The sequence below is a fragment of the Pleurodeles waltl genome, chromosome 11, assembly GCF_031143425.1.
Source record: "Pleurodeles waltl isolate 20211129_DDA chromosome 11, aPleWal1.hap1.20221129, whole genome shotgun sequence".
NCBI lineage: Eukaryota > Metazoa > Chordata > Amphibia > Caudata > Salamandridae > Pleurodeles > Pleurodeles waltl.
In genome coordinates this window covers 703069041-703082335 of record NC_090450.1, presented here as the reverse complement: position 1 = coordinate 703082335, position 13295 = coordinate 703069041, and positions in this window count along the sequence as shown.

Below are 13295 nucleotides of genomic sequence, written 5' to 3'. Positions count from 1 at the left end.
AAGACTCCTAATATAGCAGGCAACGGACTGCCGGCACTAGCGGTCTGCTGCCTGCAGCGGCTTCGGCGGTCTTAAAAAAAGACCGCCAAAGTCGTAATGAGGCCCATAGTGTCCTTCTTCATACTAAAGCACATAGCCTTGAGGAAGACCTTCATTAAGAATAATAGGCCCCCCCAGAAGGTCTAAACTCGTCAGTGTACTTTGAAGTGCAGACTGAGGGCTTGTTCACCTACATGAGGTAAAAAATGATATGACAAAGACTGAGAGGATTTATACCTTTCAAACACCTTAAATGTTTCAAGAACAACATGCCCCAACTGCTTAGGGCCCAGCGTTATCTGGAGGATCACCAGTGTGGAACACAATAATACACCCCCAGCGATAAAATAAAATGACTATGTTGGGCACTGTGTTGGTTTAAGAAATATTATATATTGTGGACACATGTTTGTTGACACTTATATATTTGTCATTTAAATTTGTTGATAAAGTACTTATTTATATGTTGGACACTTATACATGTTGATATGTATAACAAAATCTGATGTCACTTGTATGAATATTGAATTCTTTTTTTTTAGGGTATTGTCTACTTGTTATCATGCTTTGTACTGCCCTATGAATACAATTTGTGGATAGATCATAAAATCCACGATAAATACCTTTTCCGATGTATAGCTCCATTGGTGTCTTAGGTATCATATATCAAAAGTACAGAAGCAGGAGGATATTTTTGAAAAGTAACATTGTTTAAAAAAGCTTTAAAAAAATAACGGTGATAAGAGGCGCGGTATAACTATGTAGCCTACACAAACAATATATCAAATCTATGGTGTAGGGGATACTATTTGTGAATGTTGATTGATTGCTATTGACTATTACCGTAACAGGATCACTCCCAGTTAGGATAGACATTCTTTGTGTGGGTCTTTTACCCATGAGGGAGTCCTTTACTACTCGTAAATCACCGGAGTGGGTGGCGCAGGGTTGGGAGAGTGTAGTGTCAGGGGCTACCGGCACTCAGCGAACAATAAAGACTCTGACACAGCTCTCTGGTGTGTAATTGAGGATCCGTGAGCAGGGTTCGATGTGTTCCGCGTGGTCCGTCTGACCCTGGCCCTTCACGCTAGCACATACGTGAGACCCCACCCCCTGGGCTCACTCTATTACATAACCTCGGTCACATGACCTGAGGCACATTCAAACAACTCTGGAAACTGAGGGGGAAACGAGTACACGAACTCGCCATCGCCCCTCCATACTTTACTTTAATGGTAGTGCCCGGCAACCAGTTCATTCACTGGCGCACCACTATAGGGGAGGAGTCTGTTATCAATGCAGTATGGCGAGTGGTTAATGTTTCCAGCATATGCAGGGCAGTGTAGCCAATCTTTTTGATGCGCCATCAGTGGGAAGGGGAAACATAGCTGTTCATACTCTAGGGGGCCTGAAACAGGTTGCCATGCTTTCACTGGTGCCTGTGATCTGTGTTAGTAAAGTCTGGTTTAATGTTTTCACAATACAAATGCCAGTGCATGTTTAACTTGGATGTCTGGTGCAGTAGAATGTGCATGGAGAAGTAAGGCATAAATCAGCTGATTGTATATTACCCCTTATTCCCAGTGGGTAATCAGTGCTGTGCTAGGCAAGCATTACCAGCCACCACTATCAGCCCAATAAATGTAGAAGGTCAGTATTGGTTGATTAGATAAAGCAATATTTTTCAGTCACCAGTCTTCATGCTTTTATGAAGCTGCTACCAGCACTGCCCATACAGTGCAGCTTCAATTATCCTAGACATAATGGTTAGGTGAGCTCTCCTCATTGGATGTGAGTGGGACAGGAAAGGTATCAGACACAGGAGCTGCGCCTCAGCAAGGGGTGAAGAGGCAGGACCGGTAAGGCCTCAGTCACCCGCTGACAACACCTCTGGGTCGATGTGAGGGGGGGATTCTAAGTGAAGATATGTATTGAGGCTGCTGGATGTCTCAGGATATGAAAGTACACTGATGCACTGCAATGGGCAGCACACACACGGCACCTGCAGAACAAGACAGACTGGAGTCCCTCCAAAAAAATAAAATAAGAATGGGGGAGGTAGGATGGCTAGGAAGGAGCACTGGGGGAAGCAACAGGGACTGGATGGGTGGCACGAAGGAGAGAGTGATAGAGTGCAGTGGGAGAGAAGCACATAAACAAGATAGAGCAATAAGGAATGTGGAGGAAGAGAGAAGCACACAAGGAAAACAGACGGAAAACACTTGCACTCTCATAGGGTGCTTAAACAAAAAGAAAAAAGTACTGCCTGATAAAGTGAGCAGTGGAAAGACACAGTAATGTCTCCATCCTCCAGGGGAGGGACAAACATAAGATGGGAAAGGAAAGTCTACATAATGTAACAAATAAAAAACAAAACAATTGAGAGTGACAATGAAACCAATCAGTGGTATGTAATATGTGGGCTTTAAAGCCCACTGCAAGGTAACTATAGGTCTCTCAACAGACAAAGCATGCACTATCTAGTAGGTGAGACCTAAGAAGCACACTTCTCCCATTTTCTCACAGTCTAAAGGCACTAAGGTTCCCTTCCTGTTCCGGGACTGGACTGAGCTCCTATGCTGTGCTCATAAATTGTTGCCAGCTCCTGACATGTCTGGATGGCTGACAGGTCATGTACTCAAATGTTCACATGACTTGTCTCTGCACTCACACTCTGAAGCAGATTAACGGTTTCTGATGCAGACTCGTGTTATTTGCAGGCAGATCAAAGCAGGTCCTCTTCTATATGCATAAAAATTACAAAGTGCAGAGATACTTTTTTGTGCAGGGTCTGAGCCCTGAGGGTCATGTTTGAGCTTCTCAGTTGTCTAGGTGGTATGAACCTGAAGTAGATCAAAGCAAACATTCTGAAACACCACAATCTTAAGCATTTAGTGCGAATCTAGCACAATCCCAAAATTACACTGTTACATCATACTGGAAAACATTAGCATGGGAACAACTCAAACAACCAGAACCCGAGAAGCTGTTCCTCGTGGCACTTGTGTTTTTGCACTACTGTTTTTAGTGAGTATTGGGTACTTAATGGAGAAAACGTACAGCCTGAAAAAGCAAGCAGTGGAAAGGCACAGTTATGTGTACATGCTCCAGGGGAGATACAACCATAAGAAGAGGAAGCAAAGTCTACATACATGCTAATGAATAAAAAGCAAACAACTGAGAGTGAAAATGATGCCAGCCGGTAATATGCAATGTGGTGCTTTTAAAGCCCTCTATGAGCTAATAATATTTCTCTCAACAGACTAAACATGCTCTATCTAGTTGGCGAGACCTAGGAAGCACACTTCTCTCATTTTCTCACACTATGAAGGCACTAAAATTCTCTTTCTGTGCTGTTTGCAGGGCTGAGCTCCCATACGGTGCTCCAAAAATTGTTGCTGACATATATGGATGACTGACAAGTCACATACTCAGATGTTGACATGGCCTGCACTTACATTCTGATGCAGATTAACAGTTTCTGATCCAGACTTCTATTATTTGCAGGTAGCTCCAAGCAGGTTCTCTTTTATATGCTTAACGAATGCAGAGTGCAGAGCTAATTCTTTTGTACAAGTTATGAGCCCTTAGGGTCACATTTGAGCTTTCCAGTTGTTCCGGTGTCTTGTGTCTGAAGCATATCAGAGCAAAACGTCTGTAACGCCATATTCTCCAGCATTTAGGACCTCATTACGAGCTTGGCGATCAGCGAAGCGCCGCAATGGAGTTGGCAGACACACCGCCACGGGCCCGGTGTTGAAGACCATCGTATCACAAGTCCTTGGAAGGTACCTGCAGAACGCAGCCAAGTCACCGTTCGGCCCGCCACAGCGGAAGGGCGGGTGCACCAAGCAGCACCCATCTTCTGCCTTGCAATAAGGCAGTATCCCACGACCATATCACGAGGTGGCACACCACCAGGATTTCCGGGGCAGAACCACCGCCACCAAAAGCCTTGTGGGAATTAACAATATAAAAGGGAACTCCTATCTTCAGGAACACAGGCACGTCCGTAGGCACAATGGCACATTAATTGCAACTCCTCACAATCCTCTACCTGGCCCTGCAACTCCCAGACCAGCGACGACGACTACAACACCAACCGTAAGTACACCTGCCTAGCACACACTGGAGGGAATGACGTTAGTACACACAACACACACATGACACGGGAAGCCATGCCCTCACATGCAAACAAACACCCATACCAACACACACACACACATACACACATGCCAATCCCCACAACCACCACACATACATGTTGAAGGAAAGCCAGGAATAGGTAGGTACAATCGACACCAACTGTGTTGTGCCACATAAATATAATAACGGATAACACTATGCATGAAACAATGACCATACAGGCCTAAGGGCCAGTCCGTAGTGCCCCGAGCACATTGGGCACAAGCTGACACCCCAACTTGACGCCTGACTGCAAAGTGCAGGCCTCCACAGGGCATGGGCAGCAATGGGGAATGCAGGTACCTCAGGGGTGGGGGGGCCTTGGCCTTGGAGGGGGGATCCTTCCGTCTGGGCCTGCAGTGGGGTCCTTAAGGGTGAACTTGGATGGGGGGTCCTTGGGCTTGCTCTTGGAGAGGGGGGGGGGTTGCAGGGGGTTGGGGTTGGCCTTGGAAGTGGAGGGAGTAGGCTTGGCCTGGGAAGGGGAGGGAAGCAGGATCAGTGGACGTGACATGGGCAGAAGTGGCAGGTGGTGGAGGGGCATGGGCAGGGGCAGTGGCAGACTGGGAGGCAGAAGGCAGGGGCATTGGAAGGGTAGCAGGGCACTTGGGGGGAACAGGGACTGGGTCAGTGGTGGAGAACAGGGAAAACTCTCGTAGGAAATGTTTCTTGGGGACACATGGGAGATCAATGGAAAGACGTTTGGGAGTGGAGGGAGTGGGTATGGTTGTGAGATGTGTACATGTAGGTGTTGGTTGTAGGTGTGTGGGTGGATGTTATGTGTGTGCTGGGTGACTGTTGGGTGGGTGGGTGAGTGCAGGCGTTTAGATGTACTGGGAGGAGGTGGGGAGGAGATGCAGCGAGATGGCAGGGGTGATATGTGAGTGTATGTTGGGGTGGTATCTACAGGTAGGATGGATGTGCTGCATGTGGGTGTGTTGACAGTCATGGTTTCTACGCCAGTGGTGTATGGGGGCATGAATGGGAGAGAGAGGATGTGGTGATGGTGGGAGTGAGGGCACATGTGGCAGGATCAGTGACTGATGCTGACTGCTGGTGTGAGTTGTGTGTCGACTATGAGGGGAGGGGGTTGGGGAGTTGGTGCAGGGTGTGGATGTTGTCATGTCTGCATGTGTTTGTTGAGTGTGTGCATGGCAGTGGTGGTGTCTGTGGTACTTGTCTGTCCTTGCAGAATGTGTCTGTTGATGTGGATGCATGTGGGTCAGTAAGTGTGCCTTGGATGGATGAGGGGAGTGGGACGTTGGTATGAGAACAGGTAGCTGGAGGGGGGACGGAAGTAGAAGGGGCACTGGCTGCCATCAAGGAGGAGGCCAGAGCCTGAAAAGATCTCTGTAGGCCAGACAAGGCACCGTGAATGCCTTCCAGGAACGCATTGCACTGTTGCATCTGGGTTACCAGTCTCTGGGTGGCATTCACAATAGTTGTCTGCCCCACATAGATGGACCTCAGGAGGTCAATAGTCTCCTCATTAGGGCAGGGGCAGAGGTGCCTGTAGCGAAGGAGATGCCCACCTTCTTGGATGAGTGGGCACGGGCAACTGGGTGGGGAGCTACAGGGAGGGCGGTGCTGGTAAGGGAGGTGGCGGACAAGGATGGTGCTGGGGTGGTCCCAGATGGGTCCGCCACCACCAGGGAGCCGACATCGGAGAAGGAATCTGAAGATGTAGTGGTCGATTCGGTCTCCCCCTCGCCCTTGTCCCACTTGTCCCCATGGCTCTGCTTGTGTCAGCTTCCTCGGTCCCTTGGGCTGCAGCTTCCCCACTCCGTGCGTGCCCCTTCTCCTTCACTAGATGATGCTGTTGCACACAAAGACAGAGGAGGACAGGGAGGGAGAGAGAGTGACAGGGTGCAATGGGTCAATGTCAGCACAACAGTCACAAAGGGTACAACAACGCATTTGATGCCATACCATGATACATTATGCCCACCTCTGAACATCCTACAACTTGGGAACACCATGGGGGAAACCGCAACAATGCACATGTTAACCGCTGATGGTCTGACTGATGCAAACATGTACATAAGGAGTGTCATACCCACCACACCTGTCCAGTGCCTCCCCACAACCCATGGCCGTTGAGACAGGCATGCAGAGGACTGCATACCCAACAGGATCCTTGCACGGCAAGGTGGGAGGCCTACTTGGCTATTGTCAAGTAGCACTGTCACCACTTGGTGCACCCACCCCACTACACATGCAGTGCCTACCAGCTGAATGAGGTCATGGATCCACCCCTGGCACAGTGATGGCCAGGACCAATCATAATGCCCTGGCACCCCAGGTCTAATGATCCTGTTGTCATGAGCTGGCAAGCATATCTAGCTAGTAGGCAGCCACACAGTTTCCGCATTGGAGGAGTCTGCCTCGCTACCACTTACTGCATGGCATTACCTACACCTGTGATGTCAATCCTGCCCGGATGGACACAACCCGTAGTGAATATCATTGACCCTAGCATCCACACCACAGCTACCCAATGGAGCCTACCCAGAGCCACCATGCCAACACATGTTGCAAGTGAGAGTAAGTACTTACCCCCATGTGGCTGCTGTGCTGCCCTCAAGCGCCCATCCACCTCAGGTTAGGCTACCACCAATATGTGGGCCATTATGGGGGTCAGGGTCCGACGGGCACCCCCCCTCATTGGGAGTATGTCCCCAGGTGGGCCTCCGTGGTCTTCCAGGCCCAGCGTCTCAGGTCCTTCCACCACTTTCTGCAGTGGGTGCTCCGCCGGGCATGGACGCCCAGGGTCCGCACTTGCTTGGCAATGGCACACCAAATCCCCTTCTTCTGATGGGCGCTGACCTGCATGGATGACACAGACAATCATGTAGAGTTGTATCCCTGGGACAGTAGGGGACAGCACACATCACACTTCCACACCCACACTTCATCAGCCAACATAGCCTTAGGCCCCTCACCGATGTCAATGCTCCATACACACTTCCACCTACCAAGGCCCCCATCCCCATGCTCACAAACCCATCCAACTGTCCATACAGGGGCAGGACCCCGTCCACGAGCCACTCCAACTCTTCCTGGGTGAAGGCTAGGACCCTGTCTCCTGCAGGACGTGGCATCATGGCTACCAGAGTCAGAACACAGCAACACATGTAGTTCAGGTTTTCAGTGCACAAGGTTCAGGAGTCAAATGAGGATGAGCACATGATATGGCAGTCATGGCCGCCACGGACATCACCATCACCACTGGCGGAGATCACCATTGGCCCCTTCCTCCCATTGGTAACCATGTAAACCAATGGTGAGTTGCACGGCAGTCGTGACAGCCTACCCCCATGATGTGTTGCACCGGCAGGATGATCTCACTTTCACCTGTCCCATGCATGCAGACAGGCGGCTACCATTTTACATGTCCAATGTGTAATGTGTGTGAAAGTTAGTGAGTCATGGGTGACATATGCTGGCCTGCGGCCACATCAACACCATCAACACAGTCTATGGTGCACAACATTGAACCAACTCTCTCCTGTTCCCAGGTACAATGCACGGTTGAGGATGAGGAATGCATGGGTGTACAGGCCCCTTGTCACCTTGGAGGTGTGTCACATCATCCAGACCTATCACCTGAACGGTGTGACCATAGGGGAACTGGTGGCCCAGTTGGAGCTGGATCTGTTGCCTGCCATTGGCCATCCCAATGCCATCCCTCCCACAGCGCAGGTGTTGTCATTCCTCCACTACCTTGCCTCAGGCTCCTTCCAGAGCACAGTGGGCCTCGCAGCTGGGATGTCGCGGCCCATGTTCAGCAACGTCCTGAGGGATGTGCAGTGTGCCCTGATAAAATATATGTCCAGCTACATCCGGTTCCGCCAACGTGCAGAATTGCTCAGTGTCAAAACTGCGTTCTACCATGTGGCACACGTCCCACATGTGATTGGGGCTGTTGATGGCACCCACATTGCCCTCATGCCACCCAGGACGAATGAACAGGTGTACAGAAACAACAAAAACTTTAATTCGGTCAATGTGCAGGTGGTGTGTCTCGCAGACCAGTACATCTCCCAGGTGGGGGCCAGGTCCCCAGGCTCTGTGCGTGATTCCTACATCCTGCAGAACAGCAGAGTCCCACACATGTTGTCACCACTCCAGAGGGACCTGCCCTGGCTCGTCGGTATGTACCCCTGCATAAGTGTGCTCTTCAGCTTTCTGCACCCTTGTGTCCCTGCCCTATTGCCCGGCTGGTCTTGATATGCCTCTTCCCTCTATGCACACAGGTGGCTCTGGCTATCCCAACCTGCCCTGGCTCATGACACCCGTTAGGCATCCAACCTCAACTGCAGAGGACCATTACATTGAGGCCCACAGTCGTACCAGACGATCATTGAGAGATGCTTCGGCCTGCTGAAGGCCAGGTTCTGCTGTTTGCATGTCTACGTGGGTGCCCTGCTCTACAACCCACAGAAGGTGTGCCAGATCATTGTGGCCTGCTGCATGCTGCAGAATCTGGCCCTGAGGTATCACATCCCATTGCTGGATACAGAGGAGGGGGTAGCTGTGCCAGTGGCTGATGAGGGGGACATGGGAAGTGATGAAGAGGAGTATGATGAGGATGCAGCTGACTCCAGGGTGGAGCTGATTCGACATTACTTCAGCTGAGATGCAGGTATGTGTAAACTGTGTGATATGTGTCCTCCACAACTGTCTGTCTTGTCCCTGATGCCACCTGTTGTCTGTGACCACTGATGCTATTGGTTGCAGCTCTGACTCTCTTGTCACATGTGCCCATGACTTAGGTAGTCACAGTGTACTGGTCATGCCTGTAGTCAGGGAGCTGTTGTGCTGTTGAACTAGTGCCATCAATGTGTATGTAGAATGTTCCCTGAGCTGCCAGTTCAATTGCTATGTATGTGCCACACAGGGTTGTTGCATCTGTTCAGCATCTATCCTGGGAGTCCACATTGGGTGGCAGTGCTACATTGTTTTTGGTGGCAGTGGGTATGGAGTCAGGTCTGGTGCTGGGTGCTGTGCGGGATGGACCATTGGGTTGTGTTGTTTTTGTATGTTGATACTGGCCATATGGTTGTGGACCTGACTGGCATATCTGCCTTGGATTCCTGTTCCTATAGTGCATTTGTGTAGAGTTGGAATCTGTGACTCCTACAGTGATTGTTGTCCCTGTCTTGCTCTACTTTCTGGACAATGTTGTTGTCTTCTGTGGTCCTGCCTGAGCTGTTGCCTCCATTGACACATATGTCCAGCCAACGCCTACTACGCAACTAACCTCCCAGGATTTTGCTCCCCCCTTTCTGTCACCCTCCCATGAATCTGCTGGATGATGGGTTGCCAGTTGTACACATATTGGCAGTTCCATGAGTACTCATGACAAATAAATAGGTAGACATGAACTGTGCTCAGTTGTTGTTTATTTGTGATGTACACGTTTTTGGGGTGATGAGTGGGGTCATAGCGGTAGAGATCGTCAGAGTGGTGAGGCCAGCTGTAAGTAGTCCGGGTCCGATCTGCTGGCTATGGGTAGATGGAGATAAGGGAGTGGACAGTCAACAGGGTATCACAGTCACACACAAGGGAGAATGTTCAGGAGAGGGTCACTTCCTGGCAGTGGTTGTGGTCGTGGTCTGGCCATCATGTCCCGCTGGATGTCTACGTGGATGTCCTTGCTTGCGTGGGGGTTCCTCAGCTACAGGTGTTGGGGTGCTGGTGTCCTGAGAGTCCTGTGGCAGAGCTTCCATGCCACTGGCTGCCGCTGATGTTGAGGGTTGTAATGGAATGTGGCCAGTGGTAGGGGCCTGCTGGTGGGTGGTGGACTCACGCATGAGAGTGGTCAGGTCCCTGAAAACCCCTACTATGGAGGCCATGGTGGTATTGTGGGCCTGCTACTGCTGCATGGCCTCCTAATGGTATTGCCCCTGCAGCTGCTGGGTCTTCTGCACAGTAGCGAGGACCTGGGCCACTGTGTCCTGGGTGGGCTGATATGCACCCAGAACTTGGTTGAGGCCCATCTGGGCAGTTAGTTGGTGTGGCTGTCTCAACCCTTGGCCAACGGTTCCCCTCCCACTACCCCTGGCCCCCTGTGCCCACTCCCAGTAGCGGCAGGGCCTTCATTGTCTAGGGTGGGTGCCCTTGACTCTGGCCCCGTACTATGGGGCACACCTCTGATTGATGGGTCCCTGGGTACCAGGTTTGGGGTTCAGGGTGTGGCTGTGGTGTTGTTGCCACATGGGTAGGGGCATCTGGTGTGTCCAGGGTGGGTGTGCCATTGGTGGACTGTCCATTGGCCCCAGATGGCCCAGGCAAGTCTTCCTCATCTAGACATCCAGTGGGGCCTTCATCCTGGGGCAGGGCTGTGTGGGCCTGGCATCCTCTGGAGGGCGTCAGTGGAGGGGTACCTGTGGATGGATAGGGTTTATGTTAGTTGTGTGACTGTAGTTTTTATGTCCCTATTGTGATGCATGCAGTGGCTTGACTTGCTTCCCAGTGATGGCACTGACAGCTGATCCACTGCAGACATTGATTTGGTTGGGATTGTGGGAGCTGTGGATTTTCACATTGTGGTTGACATCCGTGCATTAGGGGTGTGGGAGTGGGGTGAGGTGGCATGCAGAGGAGGGGTTTGGGGTGTTTGGGACAGGGGCAGTGGGGTGGGTTGCAGTGGGTTAGAGAGTGGTGGGGAGCCATGCTGGGCATGGGTGTTTGGTGTTTGGGGGATACTGCTGACTTACCAGAGTCAAGCCTTCCGCTGATGCCAGCCAGGCCCTCGGGATGCAAGATGTCCAGGACCTGCTCCTCCCAGGACTTCAACTGAAGGGGAGGAGGTGGGGGCCCACCTCCGGTCTTGTTTCTGGCTATCCTCTACCTGGACGCCATGGATTGGACCTTCCCCCTGAGGTCATTCTACCTCTTTCTGATGACCTCCCTTGTGCGTGGGTATGTGCCAACTGCGTTGACCCAATTGATGATCCTCTGCCATAACTCCATCTTTTTGGCTATTAATGTTTGCTGTACTTGGACTCCCATGAGCTGTGGCTCGACTCTGATAATCTTGTCCTCCATAACCTGCAACTCATTGTCAGTGACCGTGGGTGCTTCTGTCGTGACATGTTGTGGGGTGGGTATGCGTTGTGCGTGTCGGGTGCAGTGCAGGGTGTCTGGTGATGTGGTGGTGTTTGGCTGTGTGTACTGGTGAGCTGTGGTGTTGATTTGTGCAATGTGTGCTGTGTGATATTTGTTTGCTGTGTTTGGGGTGTGCTTCATCTCAAGTGTGGCTATGGCTGCTCGTATTTGTCGCAAGGGATTGTTGGTGTGAGGGGGTGTTATATGTTGACGTGGTCAGGTGTGCATAGTGTGTGTATGGTTATCAGGTGTAGGATATTTGAAATAGCCAATGTGGTGCTAGCTACTTTCGGCGGGACCTTTTTATTCTGCTGCGGTGTGAACCGCCAACAGTTTAGGCCGTGCATGTTCCATTGTGCTGGAGGTTGCCTCATAATACGACGGTCGGAATGGTCTCGGTGTGGCGGACCAGCGGTTGATCAGTCACTCTTTTGCCAAGGGTTGGCCTGGCGGTGTTGGTTTTGTGTCTGTATTTGGGCGGTTTGTGTATTGTGACTCGTAATACGGTGATCGCCGGTATGATGGTGCCCGTTCGCATAGCAGTCTTGCCCGAAAACCGTTAAACTCTTAAGGAGGGCCTTAGTGTGAGTCCAGCATTATCCTAAAATTACACTATTACATCACACTGTGAAACTTTAGCATGGGAGCAACCAGAACCTGAGAAGCTGTTCTTCATTGCACTTGTGCTCTTGAGCTACTGTTTTTAGTGTGCAATGCGTACTTTCATTCAAATGGAGATGAGAACACATTTTGCGCTGAAATACAGTTCTAAATGCTAAGTATGCATTTCACACCATTTTGCATATTTTTTGCATAATTTTGCATAATTACACAAAAGCAATTTCGCAAACCCCTATTTTTAAGTTGTTTAAGTTAGGGTCATGCAGGGAACACAGCACTCTATAACAGTGCACAACATTGTTTTGCTGACTGTTTTCTACTGCTGTACCTGTGTCAAGGCAGTCTTTACAAGATTCCCAGTTCTTCCATGCTCCAAATCACAAAACTATGTTTTCAGGGAATCTAAGACTGAGGCAGCAGTAAGTTAAGCAATCAAGGCCCGATGTATGGTGCCATTTTGCAGTCGCAAAACGCACAAATCGCCATTTGTGACCGCAAAAAGGCCACGTGCGATGTACCATCCCTATTTTGTGAGTCAGAACGCAGTTACTGACTCGCAAAATAGGGATTGCAACTCGCAATTAGGAAGGGGTGTCTCGAGGGCATCCCTTCCTAATTCCGAGTTGCAGGGTGTGTATGATTGTTTTGTGACCGTGAATGCGGTTGCAAAACAATTGCAGTTAACACCAATTTGAAATTAGTGTTAACCCATTCGCAATTCCCCTTTGTGAACGCATGCCAAAATATTTTTTCAGAGCTGCAGTGGTCCACGATCCCTATGAGTGTCGCAACTGTCAATTGAGTTGCAAACTGCGACCTCCCTCATGAATATTAATGAGGCAGGTCATTTGCGACCCCATTGGGAATCGATAAATGTGTCTGAGACACATTTGTACATTTCATTTTGCGAGTTTCTAATTGCGATTCGCAATGAAGAGCAATAAGAGACTCGCAAAATGAAATGGTCGTACATCTGTACCTAAGTTGCTTATTTTCACAGGAAACACTTTAGGAACCAAAGGCCAGATGTACAAATCTTTTCTTGGGTCTCAAACAGTCTGATTTACAGAATTGGGCAGTTTGTGACTGGAAAAAAAGCATTTTGAAATGTACAATGGCCCTATTTGTCATTCTGTAACCTATAACTGAATCGCAAATAGGGTTTACGGTTCGGTATTGGGAAGGAAGTGTGTTTAACGTGCCCCTTTTTTGACACAAAAGTGGCGCAAACTTACAAAGGAGTGCACATATGTACATATACGTATGTGCCAATGTTGTAATCACTAAGTATTGTCCAATAATAAAGGCTAGATTTCAATTAGGTAGGTTAAGCTGAATGT